At 31.6% G+C, this 19,896-nt stretch overlaps 1 protein-coding gene and 1 pseudogene across 2 annotated transcripts in view; one reads left to right on the top strand and one right to left on the bottom strand.

Moving 5' to 3' along the window:
- LOC126689388 (G-type lectin S-receptor-like serine/threonine-protein kinase LECRK3) overlaps positions 1-19,896 on the top strand; it is a 95,620-nt gene that overhangs the window by 57,313 nt on the left and 18,411 nt on the right. The gene's annotated exons all lie outside the window — the stretch shown is intronic.
- Positions 521-4,687, bottom strand: LOC126689393 (protein ABA AND ROS SENSITIVE 1-like; annotated as a pseudogene).

Raw genomic sequence — 19,896 nt, 5'->3', positions numbered from 1 at the left:
CTATTGGAAAATATGCATTTTTTTCTAAGGTCGTGATCAACAACCCATATTAATTTAAAATTCATTTTTTTAAGGTATTAAAAAAAAAATTCCAATATTAGGATGGTCCTATGATCACCCTGAATCATACATAGCACAGCCTTGTTCGATTTATGTGAAATTTGACATACATATTAAGAATATAAAGAACATACAATTCAATGATTAGATTTTCAAAATATATATCTGTGTTAATGTTTTTAGTGGGAGTTATAGTTATTGGTTATAATCAAACTTTATCCATCTTTTAATTATTAAGAATTTTATTTGCTTTTTATAAAAATTGGGCCTTCCATCTGATTTATCAAAAAAAAAAAAAACTCATATTATCCGTTAATGGTAAATAACTAAATATAGTGGGCTACTATATTTACTGTAGTTACAAATTTATAATTTGGTTAGGTTTTGTGTTGGCAAATATAATTCATGACGATGTAAACTATAAGTCTAAAAATATCTATACAGAATCATAGCTGTAAGGCCAAAATATAGGCGTACAAAGTTCATTCTTATGCTCCCTGACATGGACTGTCACTTCTCTGAAATGCATGTACTCCAGGGCTACCCAACACAGTGTGAAGCCTTTTTTGCTTTTTTTTTTTAAAGAGCTTTATCCTTTGGCAAACCAAACAATGTTAGGTATGGTGGATTCCAGTATTGGTCAGTCGAGACATCACATTTTCTGGTTTACATTTTAAGATCATACCTTCATAGATACCAAAACATCTGCAAAGCACGTTCACAAGTGTTGGGCTCTCCAATCAACTGCAAAATTCTCATCACTGTCGTCGTCACTGGATGATTCTTCATGACTGGACTCCTTGGCAACACCCTCAGATGCTCTTCAATCGTTTCAGCAGCATCAATCTGCAGTTACAACTGAATCAACAGGAAAACAATTTTAAGTTTCTAGTGTGGATAGATAACATGGAAAAATAGAATGTAGAAGTGAACAGTTCGATTATATTTTAACCCTCACCTCCTCTTCCTCAAAACGGTCATCCACCACCTGCAAGTCCTCTTGAATCAACTTTTCGAATTCCTTGTACTCATCTCTAACCACAACCAAACAAATTTTCAATGTTTTGGTGTGTTCCATGTCATTAAAGAAAAAATATGAAGTAATAGAAAAAAATTTGTTGCATTTGAAACTTTGCCACAGACAAACAGACCACAACATATTCAGCTCTAAATTTATTGATGAATTGGAGAAACCTCCGTGAGATTTAAAATAATATAGCACCAACCTACAAATACCGCAATAGTCAGACCTCAAACAAATGGGTCTTCTTTCCTGTGGTAGCCCATTTGTTAAGCCTATCGCAAAAATTAACTTTAAGAATTGGGTCTAATTTTGTGATTTACTAGATGGGTAGGCAACACAATATGCACATTAGATATTGGAGCCAGGTTTGATATCAAATTAAGAATATTTTCGATATCAACGCTACTATAGATATTGGAGAACCATACAACTGAAAGACCAATTCTTCTATTTGTGGTCTGCAGCAGCATTGTATAAGATTTAATCATAGAAGATCTCATAAACAGGAGGTGAACTGCCTAATTTGTACTCCAGCAAGTCTATGTATTTATAATTCACTATGGAATTTTATATGGATGTTCAGATGGTGATTTACATATGTTCTAAAATATATTTGATCAAACTATTTACATAAAATCCTTGATCAACAGCTACTAACCAAGACACAACCTTGCAATATTAGCCACCAATTTAAGTCATCCAAGCAGCAGAGCCCATCAAGACAATGATGATATTTATCAGCCATTCTAGTTAAAGGCCAAGAAAAGGCAAAAAAGGAAAGGGCCTGTCGCAAGTAATTATTTCCCAAGTAAGGCCCCCAAGTAATTATTTCCCCAAAATAACATCAAAGGCAACCACTGAAAAGACCTCTTTGCATTACAGGACTTTTCTTAAAACTACTCTGCAAACCCTGTCGCAATTTGATAGAGAACCAATATTTAGAGCAGATAAAATAAAACAAAGGGAAAAATTACAATTATATTAGCATTTGACTTGAATAGAAGAGAGCATGAAGATACAGAGATAACAAAAATGTAGGAACTTACTTGATGTCTGGCTTAACAGGCTTTATGCCACGTGCACGCCAGTCAGCATCCTTGTTATCAAAGAAGCCTTCAGGTAGAGCTCCCTTTGCTTAATTCATTTTAGAACCAGCAATCTCTTCTGATGTTGATGTACGCTCCCCAGCAATCTGGATATTTATTGCCTTTCCAGAATTACCATTAGGCAGTCTATCTATTTCACTCAACAAGTTTGAACTCTCCTCTGGTAGAGCAGAAAGCCCAGTCTTTTTGTATAAATCAGTCTCCACTGACTTGAGCGAATCCTTTCCTAATAGTACGTTAATAAGTAAATAGAATCCCTTCCTATCAGTAAATAATCACAATTCACAATCAAATTAAACTAAGGGAATAAATAAATAAATGCCTATTTTGGTCCCTAAATTAAAAAGTTTCAACCAGCTCTCTATGATATTCAAAAGGGTTAATTACATTTTACCAACCTATGGTTTGTGTCAAGTTTGAGTTGCCAGCCAATGTATAAAAAGTTGCACATTACCCACCTGAGATCACATCCTTTAATGTTTTTTCAGGCCCAAATTGTTAAAATTTGTATGTGCAAAATCAAAGACCTTTAAAAGAAGTACCAGAAAATACAATAGCAAACTCATTAAAATCTGAATAGATTAAACTTCCAAACCAAAAGCAAATACAATTAGACCTCAAGTGAGTTGAGCATATTAAACCACAGCTTGACTACTCAAACTTGATCCAAACCATGAATGGAAAGTGTAATTTCAACAGCTAAAAAATCAAATTCCAATTAACTCCTTCCATCCCCATCTGTTTAGAGACCATTACAGAAATTGCTGACTTTTTTGGCTAATCAACAGAGTAAAAAATAAACCTTCTTTCTATTAAAAATGACACACCGGTGAAAAATATCCCAGTGCAATTTAAGTCATGGTTCTTAAATAGATTTGACTAGAAGGACTTGATTATAACCTTTTGACTTTCTCAAGGACTTGATTGAACTAAATAAAAACAATAATGACAAATGATAGTTATTATGATTAAAAGAAAAAATTTGGAGGAAGCATTGATGATGACTGATTTTTGGGAAGTTCTGTTGAGCGTTCAGTTTTAACGCTATGTGACTCTGTAGAATGTACAGATTTAGGTTTAATCAACTCCTTATGGGGCTCAGCTTTCACATTGTTAACCCGGGTTAGCCCACCTGCATTAGCCTTGATAGTATTTATTGCCTGTCTCAGCATAGGCATCCAATTAGCCTTGATAGTTTTCTTTGTGATACAACAATTGAAAACTTGGCTCAAAATGAGAAATCCCAAAACAGAAAGCAAAAACTAGAGAACCAACCGTACTAAACTGATTGAATTACAATTGGCTCAGTGTTGGTATTCCTACCCTATATCTTGGTGCCGATGTCAAATACTACAAAAATCCAAAATACTCTTTTAGTTTTTGAGCATTTGCCACTAAATCAATAAAAACATGATAATAGAAACCAGCAAATAAACAGAAAAATTAGGAAGATAAACATAACAAAAAATCCAAAGGCTCACGTCAATAAAAAAACTGATATCCAAGAATTCTTTTTCTGTTCTAATTTTTTTATCAAAATGCCCAGATTTCCCCCAATTATGAGAGACTTGGATACAATTAATTGCAGTAGGTGATATACTCTCAGTAAATTTCATAAGAGAGTGATAAAGAGTGGCTCAGTGGGGGCTTGTCAGCATCGGATCGAGTCATTTGGTAAAACTCTAAATTAATTATAAAAAAAAAAAAAAAAAATTGAAATCCTTACTGAAAAACATACATTAACCATAAGGGAGACCTTAACCACTTTCGAATACCTTTACAAGTACATCATAAAGCATTGCACCCTCCACCATTCATAAAGACTGTGTTATATGGTTTCCTCTTATTCACTTTAACTAGGTAAGAATAGGAAACCAACATCAGACGGTCCCTTCTCTTACATGGAAATTTCTGAATACAGGCCAAATAAGCACAGAGTAACTCTCACAAACATCGTCATTGCACTTTCCACACCAAAAAGGTGGGAAAAAACCTTAGAGCCGAACACTCCGCAAATTATGGAAGATTATAATTCATAATGAAGCTACATCTAAGCATATCAGCCTGTGTATATACATGTTATTTGTTTGTAATCTAATGTTTTTATGAGTGATCATATAAACAAGAGCCTGTGATATATTTACATGTCGATGGTAAAAAATCACCTCATGATGTTTACGAGAAACTTGGTGGGCATCCCAATGAGATTCGGATTTCAAAAATGATGTCACAAACTCAAAAAAAAAAAACAACAACTACAATGTTTGCTCCAATTTGAGAGAATGACCCGAATGTCATAATGAGAATTCCAATGTTGGTTTCAGAAAAAAAGAAGAATAATATAAAAATTATTCGAATACTCAAAAATCTGATTGATGCTAACCTTACGAGAGGAGAATCTATGCGCTTCTCTTTCTTTTTTGCGTTCAATTTCGCCCGAAACACTGCCTTTTTCCTCGCTTGCGCGTCCATTCCGATTAGCGGGTTCTATAACCAATTAATCTTTAGAACTTTAAGGTGTAAATTTCAAACACTTCCAAACTAATTTTAGGGGGTAAAATTCAAATTTTGAAATGTTAAGGTGTAAAATCTAAACACTCTCAAATTTTAGAGGGTAAAATTTTAAAATTTGAAATTTCAATGTATAAAATTCAAATACTCTCAAATTTTACAAATGTAATTAGTAATTTATCTTTTTATTTTTTTTAATATATATATGTTATGTACATGACTCTAGTGTTATGTACATGACTCTAGTGCAATATGCGGGATTGGAGGTTTGTTTGCCTTTTAGAAATAGGTGAGGAACTCAGGACCCGTTTGGTAGAGAAGTTTGAGTAATGTTGTTTATAGTTTTTTGAAATACCTGTGAGTGAAAAAATGTGTGGAAATATGTGTAATATTGTTTAAAAACTGAAAATATGTTGTTTAACTAATCTACCAAACAAGGCATGTCTAAGATTCTAGTGGGAGTTTTTGAGAAACAAATACACACAAAGGAAAGAGAAATGAGTTCTAGCATAAAGGTACACCACAAACTCCACTTAAAAACTCTAATAGGAAGTTATAGGAAATTTATCTAATAGTTTTTTTGTTTTTTAATTTTATCGAATTACGATTTTAACCTTATTTTTTAGGAATAAAGATTATCTAATTAGATTAGGAGTATTTTTGGATAATTTAGATAGTGATAATTAACTTTCTAATCCTCTTTATTTATATATATATATATATATATATATATATATATATATATATATCACAACTTCTCATTTTGCCAATGAAGTGGGTTCTAAATTCCTTTCCATCCTATGAGCTATTTTGAGTGATTAATATTTAATCTCTCTTCATGACATAAGTTGTCTTTTTTTTTTTTTTTTCTTTTCTTTTTTTCACCATTATTGTTCACTTTCTTTTATAAGTTCCAATGAGTTTTTTTCAGAGAAAAAAAAAAAAATGTTCCAGTCAGTGGCGGTTCCAGGAATTTTGTTTAGGGGGGTCACTACAAAATTTTAATAAAAAGAAAACTTGAATATATTGAATTATCGAAATAATAATAATAATAATAATAATAATAAATGAAGTTTTAAAATTTTATTTTACAAGTTTTCAAATTTTGAATGTTACATGATAGTTCATTATGAATATCTATTGCTAATGTGGGTAGCTATGAGTCTATGATCATTTTATTTTGTTAAGTTTGTCTAACATTTTTATCTTTATACAGTTGTTATTATCTATTTGACTTTGTTTTCATAAAAATATTTTAGACTAAATGACTAATTTCAACTCATTGGCTTCATATTAATTATTAATGCACACAATCACACTTATTCATACATAAATTATACAGCCTAATCTAAGTGTATATGTGTGCAAAATTCTCTCTTGGAGACTTGAATCTCGGCCCTTTCTCCCTACACCTAGTGACCATTGCACTAAGGATGTGTGGTGGTAATGTTTGAACAATCATTAACTTTGCAATTGTTTTCTTGAATTTTACTACTTTATTACAAAAAATTATTATAATATGATAACAATACACACACATCTAAAAAAAAAAAAAAACCCTCTCTATTTCTTAATTATTAAATTATATAAAGTTATATTATATTTATTTTGTACAAGCAAATATTCACACACATCATAATTTACACAAATACGTTATATTATAACAAAAAGTAATGTACACAATTAATATTAAACACACTCATACACATATAATATATATTTATAATAAAAAAAAATTACACTTACAATTTACAAACACTTACTCTTTATTCGGTTTCTCAAAAAAGAACTTACTCTTTATTCTTAAAATAAAAAATACTTGTAATAAAGATGTGCAAAATTTAAGTCAGAGTGTGCAAAAAAAAAAAAAAAAAAAAATTAAAGTATCAAGTTAACAATATATATATATATATATATATATAGCTTTTTATTTTGAAGTCAGGGGGTTCATTTGAACCCTTGAATTTGCTTAAGTGCCGCCCCTGGTTCCAATGAGTTCCACTAATGTGGGGGAACACTCGACACCTCCCATTTTTTAGCAAATTAATGTCCGAGAGCAAATTGATCAGTTTACGTGTTTTGGAAATTCTGTCAATGATTTCGAGATTAAAATCCACATCACATTAGCTCATCTTGAACTTGAGAGCTTAATGTTCTTTTTATTTAGTTAAAATAAAGGTTTAGATCGAGATGTATAAAGGAAAAATTTTCACTATTCAAAGAATGATCACTTAGCTTCAGAAAATTCTGACATAGAACCTACTCATAAACCTTCACCAAACCCAAAAAATTGAGAGCCAGAAACACACTCACTTCATCATCTAATTTGACAGAGCCACTCACCTAAAGCCATCCCTATTCACTCAACTGATAACACCTATTGGAGCGTGGATATTTTTTGTGTTATGTTCACAAGTCAAAAGAAAGTTTGTAAATTAGACATGTATTCTACTGTTACGCTTCACATAACGTTTTAATTTTAGTTGTAGTCTAAAATTACAACCTTACTTAATATCTTCTTATTGGAGGTGAATTTTGAGAATTCTACCATTGGATTACATCTTCTTCTTATATCCTTTATGCTTACAAAATTTCTAGAAAATTAAAGATCAATAATTATGTCATCAATAAATTGTTTAAATTGCTAATTTTTATAGTTTAAAATTATATATAAAATATAAGCTTATAGATTATACAGTATATAATATCCGATTGATACAAAATTTAATATGTGTATTAAGAGTATCAGAACATGCAATTTATCGGTTAGATTTTTAAAATACGTAGTAATATTTATTTTATTAAGTAAAATTGTAGTCTTAAGTTACAACCAATTTTGTAATTAAACTTTATTTTTAAAAGTTTCATAAAGATCTCTATGAAGGTTGTGCTGCTGGCTGTAAATTGTTTTGTGTACTACTTTTATCTATTTCATAATCTTAATTTTCATTTCTTCCTCCTTTTTTTCATTTCTTCTTTTTCTAATGACATGAAATATAATTAAAGATGAATTTTTAACTATAATAACGCATAATAAATATTATAAAACGTCTATAAGATAATTTCTTATAAAATATTCCAGAATGCACCACGCATACATCGGTTATTCACAACAAACTGAGAAAGCGGAGGATCACAACCGCTAGTTCATTTATTAGCAAACCCAAGGCATTAGGGGAATAGATAAAACAGAATGAAACACAACGTTTTCAGTCCTTATTGTAGGGAAAAACATAAATCCACACACACGCATATAAGGGATTAGTTGTAGGCATGAGGATGAGGGTGGTTCTTAATAGCCTTGATGCGTCCTGTGCCTTCGGCATTGACTTGACGCTTGCCCGTCGAGGTTGAGGAGTAACTGCTGTAGCTGGAGGTGCTACTGCTGTATCCTCCATCAAGGGTTGTAACTATTTTGGAATTATATGAGACATTCCTAACTGTGTCGTTGTTAGGATCACCCCCAACAACGCTGTAATTGCACTCGTAGTGATGATGGGGTTATATGAGACATTCATCAGAAATCTGCTTTGTATGGTTCATTGGGCCGATGCCTGAAAAATATAGGAAAAAAAATATGTTACCTCTTCTATACAATATGTACATTATAAATGATACTGTGATAGCCAAAAATAAGTAAAAACTGCTTTACTTTTAAATACCTCGGGGTTACAATTACTATTTTTAAGAGTGAAAGATCAAAGTAATAGATTTAGTACTTTTTAAATTTGTAAACAAATGATATGTTGGAGATAAGAAATGAAGCTAATTACCTTCGGCATAGATGGTCTTCTTGATGGTTCTAGGGCCTCCATTTCCTTCAATGATTTCAGCATTCCTAATGACCTGAGATGGAAACTTTGGGACGAGGTTATTCTCATAAGTGAAATCACCCATGATGACTTAAGAATTTGAAAGTTTTGAAATGAAAGATTGAAAAGGAGGAGGAGAAGGCTTGATTGAAATTGATGAGTTTTTGAGTTGATGAGAAGTGAACAGTAGAAGGTGGTATTTATAGACTAACATTGTGTGTGAAAGTTTGACGGGAATGAATAGGAACCTAGTGGTTCCTAATGGGGATGAATAGGAATTGTAGGGGAATTGATAGGAATGGTGGAAAAATTGACTTAATTCAAGATAATCACCCTCCATAAAGAGATTAAGAGAGAAAGATGCACTAATGCACTAAGATATTGGTTTATTCTTCAATGATATTTAATGTTGAATTACAATCATGTATTTATAAGAGACTAGCTTTAATGTCATTGGCTCACATGGCTCAAGATTATTGGTTAGTTAATTCAACATGTGTTTTATGAATTAAGTCATGTGTTAAATGAGCTACATGTACTCAAATCCTAACTAACTCATCCTAATTCTAATCTCAACCAATTAGCTAACTACCTAATTGAAGAGATTACAACAATTATTTTATATTCCTAACATTTCCCTCCCTTTGAAAACACCTTACCCACAAGGTGGTGTTGTGAAATGACACCTTCATTAAAGGAGATCTTCAAATGGACCAATACCTTAGTGACATTTTGATCACCATATTCATGCATTTCTCTTTGACAAGTGGTCCCATGCACATGAAGGTTTCTTCTTCGTAGATCTTCAAACTTTGCTCGAATTCTTAAGCCTTCAATAGTTCTTCAATCTTCAAGGTTTCATTGGTTCTTTGAATCTTGAAATGTTCTTGTATCCTCAAGACCTTATTTGATTCTAGAACTATTAAAATTATTGGCACTTGCATCTTGGATTCTTGGATCACTGACACTTGAATTGCCAATTCTTGAATCATAGACTCTTGAATGGAAGTCTCCATTGGTGCATCAAGAATTGATTCTTGGAAGATCATCATCACCTTTTTTGTTGGTTCTTTAGACTGAACTTCAAGGGCAGAATGTACATGGATATCATCCACTTTGACACAAAAATCAACGTCCTGACTTGCAACAACAGCAGTAGATTCTTGGAACTTGATTTGTTCTTCAAGTTCCATTGAATCAAGAGATTGTAACTTCTCTTCCATCATGTTCTCAAGATCCTCTTGCAATCTTGAGAGCTCTTCTTTTATATCTCTTATTCAACCATAAAAAACTTTACCAGTTGAACTAACTGGAATTGACGAGAATTATTATTGCATATTTAACAAAAAGGATTATTTCCTAGATATTAACAAACAAGTTCTAAGGACATATGCCAAAAAAAAAAAAAAAAAAAAAACCACAAGAGGAGGAAATTATACTTTTCCACCATAAATTATAGTGCATTTTACACCTTACTCTTTGAACTATCAAAACGCACTATCAATACTCTAATTCGAAAACTTTGGAACACTAAAGAAAGAGGTAAATTAGTCTTTAATACTTAATTCTTTCATACTTAATACTAATAGCTTGTTTGGATGGAGGGGGAATAGAAAGGGGGAGAGTAAGTTAAATTACCTTATTTGAATGTTTTTTAAGGGCGGAGAGGGGGGGGGGGGGGGGATTTGGAGGGGTTCTAATTACTTCTAACTCCTCGTTTTTAATTTCCCCAAAAATTGGAGAGATTTGGAGAGAGAGTAAAGCATAAAAATACTTGACCAAATGAATTACCAAATTTACCCTTACCATATTAATAAAATTGCAAACTATGAAAAGACTAATTATTTCTCTCCCCCTTACTTAATTTTGAAAACATCCAAACGAGGTGAAGAACAACCATTCTCCTCTACTTTTCTCTCCACTACTCTCCTCCCTTCTACTACCTTCTATTCTCCTCTCCCTCTAAATTTGGAGAGAAGTTAAAATTTGAGAACTAATTGTGCATTTTAATAGTTTAGAAGGTGCATTTTAATAATTCAGGAGGTTAAGTGTAAAATTAAGTAGTTTAAAGTGAAAATTTGTAAGTTACCCAAAAAAAAAAAAGGAGTAATTGATACTCATCACTAAAACATTTTGCAAGACTTTTTGTAACATGTATAGATGCTTTCTGAGCTAAATTTACTTTACTTTAGTCTACTCCTCTTCTTCTTTCTCAATCTAAACAGACCATTAATTTGTATGGTTGGAAGGGTGACGAAGTTAATTGTGAAAATGTAGGGCTGTAATCGGTTTGGTTCGGTCGGTTTTTTTTTTTTATCTGGCCAACTAAAACATAAATTTTTGGTTTGTGAAATTCCCAACTGAAACGGACCGAAATAGTTGAAAAACCATCGGTTTCGGTTGGTTTCAGTCGGTTTTCGGTTTCAATCCACATCACAGACTCACAGTCACAAAAAGAAAAAAAAACAACTCAACATCACATGGGGTTATCGATTTTTCAATAAGAAAATATCAACTCAAAATCACAATCACAAATTCATGGAAATAGCATTGATTTAATATTAAACTTTAAACAAAACCCAAAATACAAAAAAGAGAGAGGGTTATCAAGAAATTAAAAATAGAGGTGGTCACCGTGAGAATGAAAAGATCAAGCCACGTGGGGAGGCCGGCGTGTGAAGGCCGGCATGTGGAGGGGGCAGCAGAGGTAGATTTGTGTGGAGTGGAGGCTGTGAGGTGTGACAGTGAATACGTGTGGGCTGTGGGGTATGTGGAGTAGCTGTGGATGCCGGCGTGTAGAGGCCGGAGTGTGGAGGCCAGTGGCAGATGTCAACTGATGGAGGCTGGTGTGTGTATGAGAGGGAGTGATGGAAGCTTTGTGTGAGTCTGTGAGAGAGAGTGATGGAGGTGTGAGGGAGATGCTGTGTAAATGAAAGTGGGGTAGGTAGGGTAAAGGTAGGGTTTTTATTTTCTTTATTTTCAATTAGTTTTGTTTAACTTAATTAGTTTAAATTGTTTAATTTTAGTTAGTTAATCTAACTTATCTAATGGGTAGTGGGCTTGAGTAATATTGGCAAGGCCAAGCCCATGTTTACAAACTTTATATTATATATTTAGTATAAAATATAATATAATAATATATTTCGGTTCGGTTCGGTCGGTTCAGTGCATTCAAATCTGCAATCGAAAATCGAACCGAAATTTTCGGTTTTTTATATAATAAAACCGAAACTGAACCGAACTGAAATTTTTGCACCGGTTTGATTGGTTTAAAGCGGTTTTTTTGGTTCGTTGGTTTTTTGCACACCCCTATGAAAATGTGTAGTTGGCCGTTGGTTTCAATGCTTCGTCGTACGAATTGGAAAAAGATCCAAGATCCAACAGCAGAACCAGCGAGTTCGCATTGACTCTTTTGTAGTGGTTGTTGAATGATTAAATGAAAAGACAACATTCATTATGGTGATGTCATTCAGATGATGTCATCCAGGTGACATCAGTCCGTAAAAAGCCTTATAACATGGATACGTGGGAATACCAGAGCAATGCAATCGCATTCACATCATTTGTCTATGAGAAATGATATGCCCACAATATTTTCACAACTTTTTTACAACAAATCCTAAGTGACAGGTTGTTATTGGTTGTTATTGTTGAGGTAAAAAAATAATCTTAGTGTTAGGTTCAAATTTGAAACAATAACAACTAACCACTTGTAATTTGTTGTAAAAATATTTTAGATGTAGCATCTTTCTTTGTCTAAATTTTTCTGTTTTTTTTTTTTTTTTTTACACAATTACTTTTACAAAAACAACTACATTAGACTATCCATTGAGTTTGGCTTATTTTTTAGTATTTTTTTTAATTGAAATTTCATTTTATTTTAATGAAAAATTGCCACATTATCCATTAACTAAATAAAATGTGGAGATTAAAACTCACTATCACTTGTCATTATATATTTAAAACAAAAAGACATGTCCAGTTAAAAAAGTGATAAGCCAAACCCCTATCCATTTTACACTTCATTTTAATTAAATAATCATTTTTTTTTTACCTTTAATTTCTCTAGTTCTCTCTCTCTCTCATCTTTCAGGGTCTCTTTTTGTTTTCTTGGTTCTCTCTATTCTCCCCTCATCTCAAATAAAATATTGAACTCTTTGGCTTGAAAACCTCAGAAATTTTGATTTAACAAAAATTATCTTGGCATCCAAACTTAATCATTACCACTTTAAACAAAAAAAAAAAAAAAAAAAAAAAGAAAGCACAAATAATAACAATAAAAATGATAGAAATTCTATAGATACAACAAAATATCACAATAATTTTACAATATCCTTGTTTTTAATTATGCTAAGTTTAGTCTAATATTTTATTTAGCTTATAAGGGACTTAACACCTCATTTGTCGTGAAAAATATTGTGACAATTTGTTGTGCCCTATTACAAAAATTCAGCCCAAATAATAACAAATATAGCCCAAACAACAAGAATATTATGCCAAATAACAACAAATGAACAAAATATTCTACAAAAAGCTAATTTAAAAAAAAAAATAAAAACCCTTAATCAATCAGATTCTTAACTCATTGAACCCATTTGATAAAAACAATGCTTAATTTCAATTTTTTCCCCCTAGAAAACAATACCACAAGAGATATTGTGACTGTGAATTCTCCTCAGTGGCATCGATAGATTTGCTTTCCTTGGCTTCCTTGGCTTTAACAGTCGCAGTCTCTCTCTCTCTCTCTCTCTCTCTCTCTCTCTCTCTCTCTCTCTCTCTCTCTCTCTCTCTCTCTCTCTCTCTCTCTCTCTCTCTCTCTCTCTCTCTCTCTCTCTCTCTCAGATGTGTTGTGTGAAGTTGTGAGGCACACCCTCTACCAAATTTTATCTAATAAATGCTAGAAACTGATAGTGTATTAGTGTGTGAACTTGTGACTATTGTTTTCATCGAAATAAATAAAATAAAATAGTTGTGTTGTGTTGTGTGGCATGCATTTGCTATAGTGCTAGATGGAGTATAAATGTGTCAACTTTTGGTTCAAAAGAAGTAACTAATGATAAAAGGTGTACTCGTCCAATATATATATGTGTGTGTGTGTGTGTGAACAAATTTGTAAGGTATGTCTAAATAACACATGAAGAGTACTCATTCTACTATTTATTTAATTAATTTTGAGTTACTTCATTAGTTCCAATCAAAAATAAAATAAGCATAGATTTTTACAATGGATAAAATCTCATGACTTTTCAAGTCAAGAAATTATTTGAATGTTATCTAGATGTAAAATAAATTGTTATAATTTATATGACTTTTTATATGATTTGTAGATAATGGAAAAATCGACTACAATATTTGATTTTTTGAAAGAAAATAAAATAAATTAGAAATCATTACTGATATCCTATTTTCTGAAAATTATCGAACAACAGTTTGAAGAATTGCTATTGATGAAATAAGTAGTTCATTGCAACATGATCATATATTTTGTCCACAAATATGGGAATAAGATGTTCATGGACATTATGAAATTTAATGAACTTATATTAAGCTCCCCCCCCCCCCCCCCCAAAAAAACTGGGAATCCTAGTTCTAGTCCTGTCAACATTCTTAATTCCCATTTTATCTCTCATGAGTTCATTTTTGCTTTTTCAGTTTGTTAGTAAAAAGAAACTGTAAAATTTCATGCATTTTTGTGTGTAGTTATGTCGATATATTCAAGTTCTATTTTCATTAGATTTTGTATGATTTAAGTTTCTTAATGACCATTTTAAATAAAAATTTCTAGAGCCGCAACTGTTATGAGACAAAATCTAATACTAATAAAAGTTAGGGTAAAATACAATTAACACTTATAAGACTTGGGTTAATGCCAGTTAAGTCCAAAACTTTTAAAACTAGCCAACTCTGTCCATAATCATTGTGAGATATAGAAGAATAATGAGTAATAGTTTAGGTTCTAATTGGGTCTAGGGACTAAGTTGGTTAGTTTTGAAAATTTTTAGACCTTACTGGCATTAGCCCAAACCTCAAAGGTGTTAATTGTATTTCACCCTAAAAATTAATCGGTCATGCACAATTGAGAAGCCTATGAACTTTAATTACGAAGATGTGTAGTTGTTGCTTGCTACCTTGGATGAATAAGACAAGGAGACAATGACATAGCTTGCAAATGGTGTGTCCACATATTCAATTGAATCATGTGGACAGCTACTCACTTGTGGTATGTCCACATAGGCATTTAATTTAAGGACTAAAAGCCTCACCGATGGAAAATGATAGGAAATAGGAAAGGGAAGAATAAAAAATATTTTAGTTTTTATCATGTGTGTTTGGTATAGAGGATGGAAAAGTAGAAGGATGAAAAATAAATATAATTTACTTTGTTTGGTTAAGAAGAAAAATGAGTGGATGAAAAAATTAATTTGTATGAATTTAGTATTGTGTCTCTAATACATATAAGAAGTAATTTCTTTCATTATTATATAAGAAATATATATATATATATATATATATTTGAAAAGAGGATAGCTTTTATTGAAATTAAATAAGTCTATTACAAAAGGTCCTTTTTTTTTTTTTTTTATACAAAAGGTCCCTTTCTTTTTTTTCTTTTTTTTTTTTTATCAAAGGTACATAGTTGGTCCACCACAGGCGGTGGATGAGAAAACAAAATAACGGGGTCGACACTAGAGCTGCCAAGTCTAACCAAAGCATCCGCGCCTCGGATTGCTACCTTATACTTGTGCACAACTTGCAAGTTGGGGAACTTCTTCAACAGGAGTCTGCAGTATGTGAGTAAAGGCTAAAAATGAAATCTTATAAAAGCTAACACATCACACTTATTATTATTTTTTCTTTATTCATCCCCTTTTTATATATAATAACATAAATAATGTGATTTGTTGAATTTATTAAATTAACACATTATAAAAGTGATATATCACAATTATTACATCATATAAGTAGTTTTTATGAATTTACTATTACATTGTTATGAAAGTATTAACAATACCCTTTATTTCACTCTCAAAAAAAAGAAAAAGAAAAACAATACCCTTTATTTGTCAAAAAAATTATACCTAGAGGTTAAAATCAATATTGAGGTAGTTATATTCCTTATTGCCACATCAATATTGCCGCGTATAAACTATATCAATATCCTTTTGCTCCATGGTCATTATTATTTGTAATCACAATTGTCTTAGCTGATGAATAAATTAGATCTTGATACTCACACCCAAATCTTTCTCGGCTTATTTTATGAACTCTTCCACATGTTCTCAATTGCCTTGGAATATATTCTTGGCCTTGCAAAGGCTACCAAAGTCTCTTTGGGATTTCTTGAAACACCATCTTATCATTGTAGTGGCTGGCTACTAGAGTCAGTACAGGATTTCCACATTCCAAGTTCTAGGGCGTTACTGATGGAAGCCCTAGAAAGATGGCAAATAGAGAAGAGCACACACATGACACAACATATCATTTTTTGTCTCTCAATTTTCTTTCAGTCCTTTTATCTAAATTTCTCAAAGGTTTTTTATTATATATATATATATATATATATATATATATTTTTTTTTTTTTCTGGACCATCTAGACCAACTTAATTTTTGAAACAAAGCTAAGTTTCACATTTGAAAATATAAATTCAAATGATAATTATATAATTATAAAAAAAATGTAGCTATACATATGTACTCATGGAGTAAATGTTTCCATATATAATATATTATAAAGCTTATCACCTTATGTATATCTAACTCAATATATAATAAATAATAAAACCTTTGCTACATAAATTTTAGGCTAAGTTGCAAAATACGCCCCTAAAGTTTGAGTTTATTTGAATTTTATACTCTAAAATTTGAAAATTTTGATTTTATATCATGAAGTTTGATTCCGTTGACAAAAAACACCCTCGGTCAGTTTTGGGTGCTAAGACATGTCATCCTATTGACTTGTACTCCTTCCGTTCCAATTTGTTTGTTCTATTTGAAAAGTTAAACTTTTTAAGAAAGCATTATTTATTGTTTTGTCTGCTTTATGAAAATGTATAAGTTTCCAAAACTACCCTTAAATAAATTTATCGGTTTTAAATTTTTTTTTTTTTAAAGAGTTATTCTTAATGAGGCAACTAAAAAGGTGCCCCAATTAGATTGATTTTTTTAAATATTTGTTAGTTTTCTTTTCAAATAGTTTTGAAAATAAAGTAGGGGTATAATAAGAATATTAGTAAATTAATGACTTTTATTTTTAGAAACAAGACGATATTTTGGAACATCCTAAAATGGAATAGAGGACAAATAAACTGGGATAGATGGAGTATTTTTTTTTCCTGCCAAATCAACCATTAAACTACTGTTATTTCACTTAAAACATAGAGAATAGCTGGCATATCCAAACAGTGTTATTTTGTCCAAAAATCAAAACACAAATTCCAGATTTTTTAAGACACCATTTCACCCAAATTGAACCTATTCCCAAATCCCTAATCCACGAACCCCATAATCTGATAGCATATCTCACAAAACCACTAGCAATTTCATAGCAAATCCACTCTAGAGCATTCAACCTCTATCTTGGAAGTTGAGAAGTCGTGCAACAAGTGGTTCTCTCTCTATAAAAGATAGTATATATAGATGTAAGAAAAGTAGACTTCAAATGCCCACTGGAACACAATGAAATTCTCTCAATGCTTCGTCAAACATAATGGTATCTCCACAGGCATCTAATCCCTTAAAAAATTGGGAAACAAAATAACCTTTTCACTATCTCTTTTTTACATCATGAGAAAATTGCACAGTTTGACAAAAAGTAGTTTACTACATAGTTAAACTCTTTTAACAATAACTAAAACAAACAATTTGTCAATTGCTCAGTCGATGGTTTTGAGGGGATGGGTTCACGATGGGTCTTTCCTCTGCGATTTGGCATTGAGCTCATTCGTGGGGATTTGAGTTTGGGAATAGTTGAGAAACTGTGTCATAAGAATTTTGAAATTTGTGCGAAACGACAGCTATTCTCTATGTTTAAGGACTGATTTGGCTAAAAGAATATGTCAGCGCAATGTTGTGTCACTTAACACCCAAAATTAATTGAGGGTGTGTTTTTGCTAACAGAATCAAATTTCAAGGTGTAAAATCAAAATTTTCAAACTTTAAGATGTAAAATCCAAGCAACTCCAAATTTTAGGAGTATACTTTGTAATTTACAATAAATTTTATACAGTTGTCATAACTTCCTTCTTAAATATAATCTTTTTTTTTCTTTTTTTAAATGAAAAAAAATACTCTTCTTATAAATTGGCTACCAACAATAAAAAAATAAATGGGTAAATTACAGTTGGTACTCTGAAGTTTGAGCTAATACCAAGTAGGTTCAAAATATTTCAAAAATAACCAAATTGATCCCTAAACCATAAGCTCTTAGAAATGAAATTGATGTATTTAGCATATGGTTCAAGTACCAAATCGGTTAGTTCTGAAATGTCTTAGACTTGTTTATCTTTATCCCAAACTTTAGGGATACTAATTGTAATTTACCCAAATAAAAATATATGAGTTTCAATTACCTCAATTAGTAAAATGTCTAGTAAGAAATCTTGGTCTTGAACTCAGCATATATAAAAAACCAGTTAATATGTGCTTTAATGATAAAAAAAACAATTATCATGAAGCAAATTAACACTGTAGATTAAGATGCTATCAAAAAAATTATAAATAATATACCCATTAAAGTCTGAACGGGTGCTATGAGCAATGACCATTTCCAAATCCATAATTATTATGTTAGTTGGATGACTCCATCCATTGGTACAAGAGAAAACCCATCCTGATTAAAGAGGGATTGAATCCGTAGTGGACCCAATAGTTTTACATTTAATTTCTCATTACTTAGATTGACTTACCCTCATTAGAGTAATTATTAATTGCTTTCAGAGTGTACAGTAATAGTATATATAGCGATCTTGTATTTTTGCTTTATATATGATTAGTCGCTATCCTTTGCGTCGTGCTGGATAGTTAAATAAAAATTATATACACATATATATATATATATATATATATATATTAATATTGCTTGAATGTATAATTAATCTCATGCAATTCATTTAAAAATAATGATGTTAAAACAAGTGAGTAACCACCCTAAAGATTGCATTTGTATATTCATCGCCTTCATGTTTAGAAAGATTTTCACTTAAATTTAGCCAAACCAAAATACTACGTTAATGTGGGTTAGTAGGAGCATAGCAACAATAAATACTATGCTTAAAATTTTAGACATTATAAGTTTGAGAGAGAGATATATATATATATATATGTATATATTTTATAAATAAATTTGGATTTAGAATAGGTGCTCCCAACACACAAAAAACTATCTTTTCCTATTATGTAAGGTCACAAAAATGGACTGAATGCATCTAATGAACCAAATAGACCAAAGTAGACCGAATTACTCAAGTGGATTGAATAGAACCAAAATAGACCATATAGGACAAAGTGGACCAAATAAGACTAAGTAGATAGAATGGACTAAAGTGGACCGATGAAGACCGAGTAGAACCAAATTGGACGGAATAGGATGAAGTGGATTGAATAGGACCGAATAAGGTCAAAGTGGACAGAATGTATCGAATAAGAATGAAGAGGATCAAATGGACCAAATAGAACCAGAGTGGACCAAATAGGATCAATTAGGACCGAATTAGACCAAAGTGGACCTTATAGGACGGAATGGACTGAATAGGACCGAAGTGGATTGAATAGAACCGAATAAGACCAAAGTGGACCGTATAAGACCGAATGGACCGAATATGATCAAAGTGGACTGAAAAGGACAGAAGTGGATTGAATAGGACCGAATAAGACCAAAGTGGACCCTATAAGACGGAATAGGACCAAAGTGGACCGAAAAGGACAGAAGTGGATTGAATAGGACCGAATAAAACTAAAGTAGAAAAATGGACTGAATAGGACTGAAGTAGACTAAATAGGACTGAATGGAATGAAGTGGACCGAATAAGTCCAAGTTGACTAAATAGGACCAAATAGGATCAATGTGGGCCAAATAGGATTGGAATAGACCAAAGTTGTCAAATGTGGACCGAGTAGGACCAAATAGGATCAATGTGAGACAAATAGGACTGAAGTGGACGAAAATGGACTGAATAGGACCAAGGTGGATAGAATGGACTAAATATGACCAAAGTTGACTGAATGGACCAAGGTGAATCAAATAAGACTAAAGTGGACTGAATAGGACCAGAAATTTTTTATTTTAAAAATTATAAATATTAGTCTTTGGACACATAAAATATTTTTTTATGCGTAATTCATTATAAATATAAAAAGTATTACCAAAGGATTTAAATTTTATT

Source organism: Quercus robur, chromosome 6, assembly GCF_932294415.1.
Source record: "Quercus robur chromosome 6, dhQueRobu3.1, whole genome shotgun sequence".
Lineage (NCBI taxonomy): Eukaryota > Viridiplantae > Streptophyta > Magnoliopsida > Fagales > Fagaceae > Quercus > Quercus robur.
Note: the sequence above shows the minus strand (reverse complement) of the source record. Positions and strands in the feature narration are given on the sequence as shown.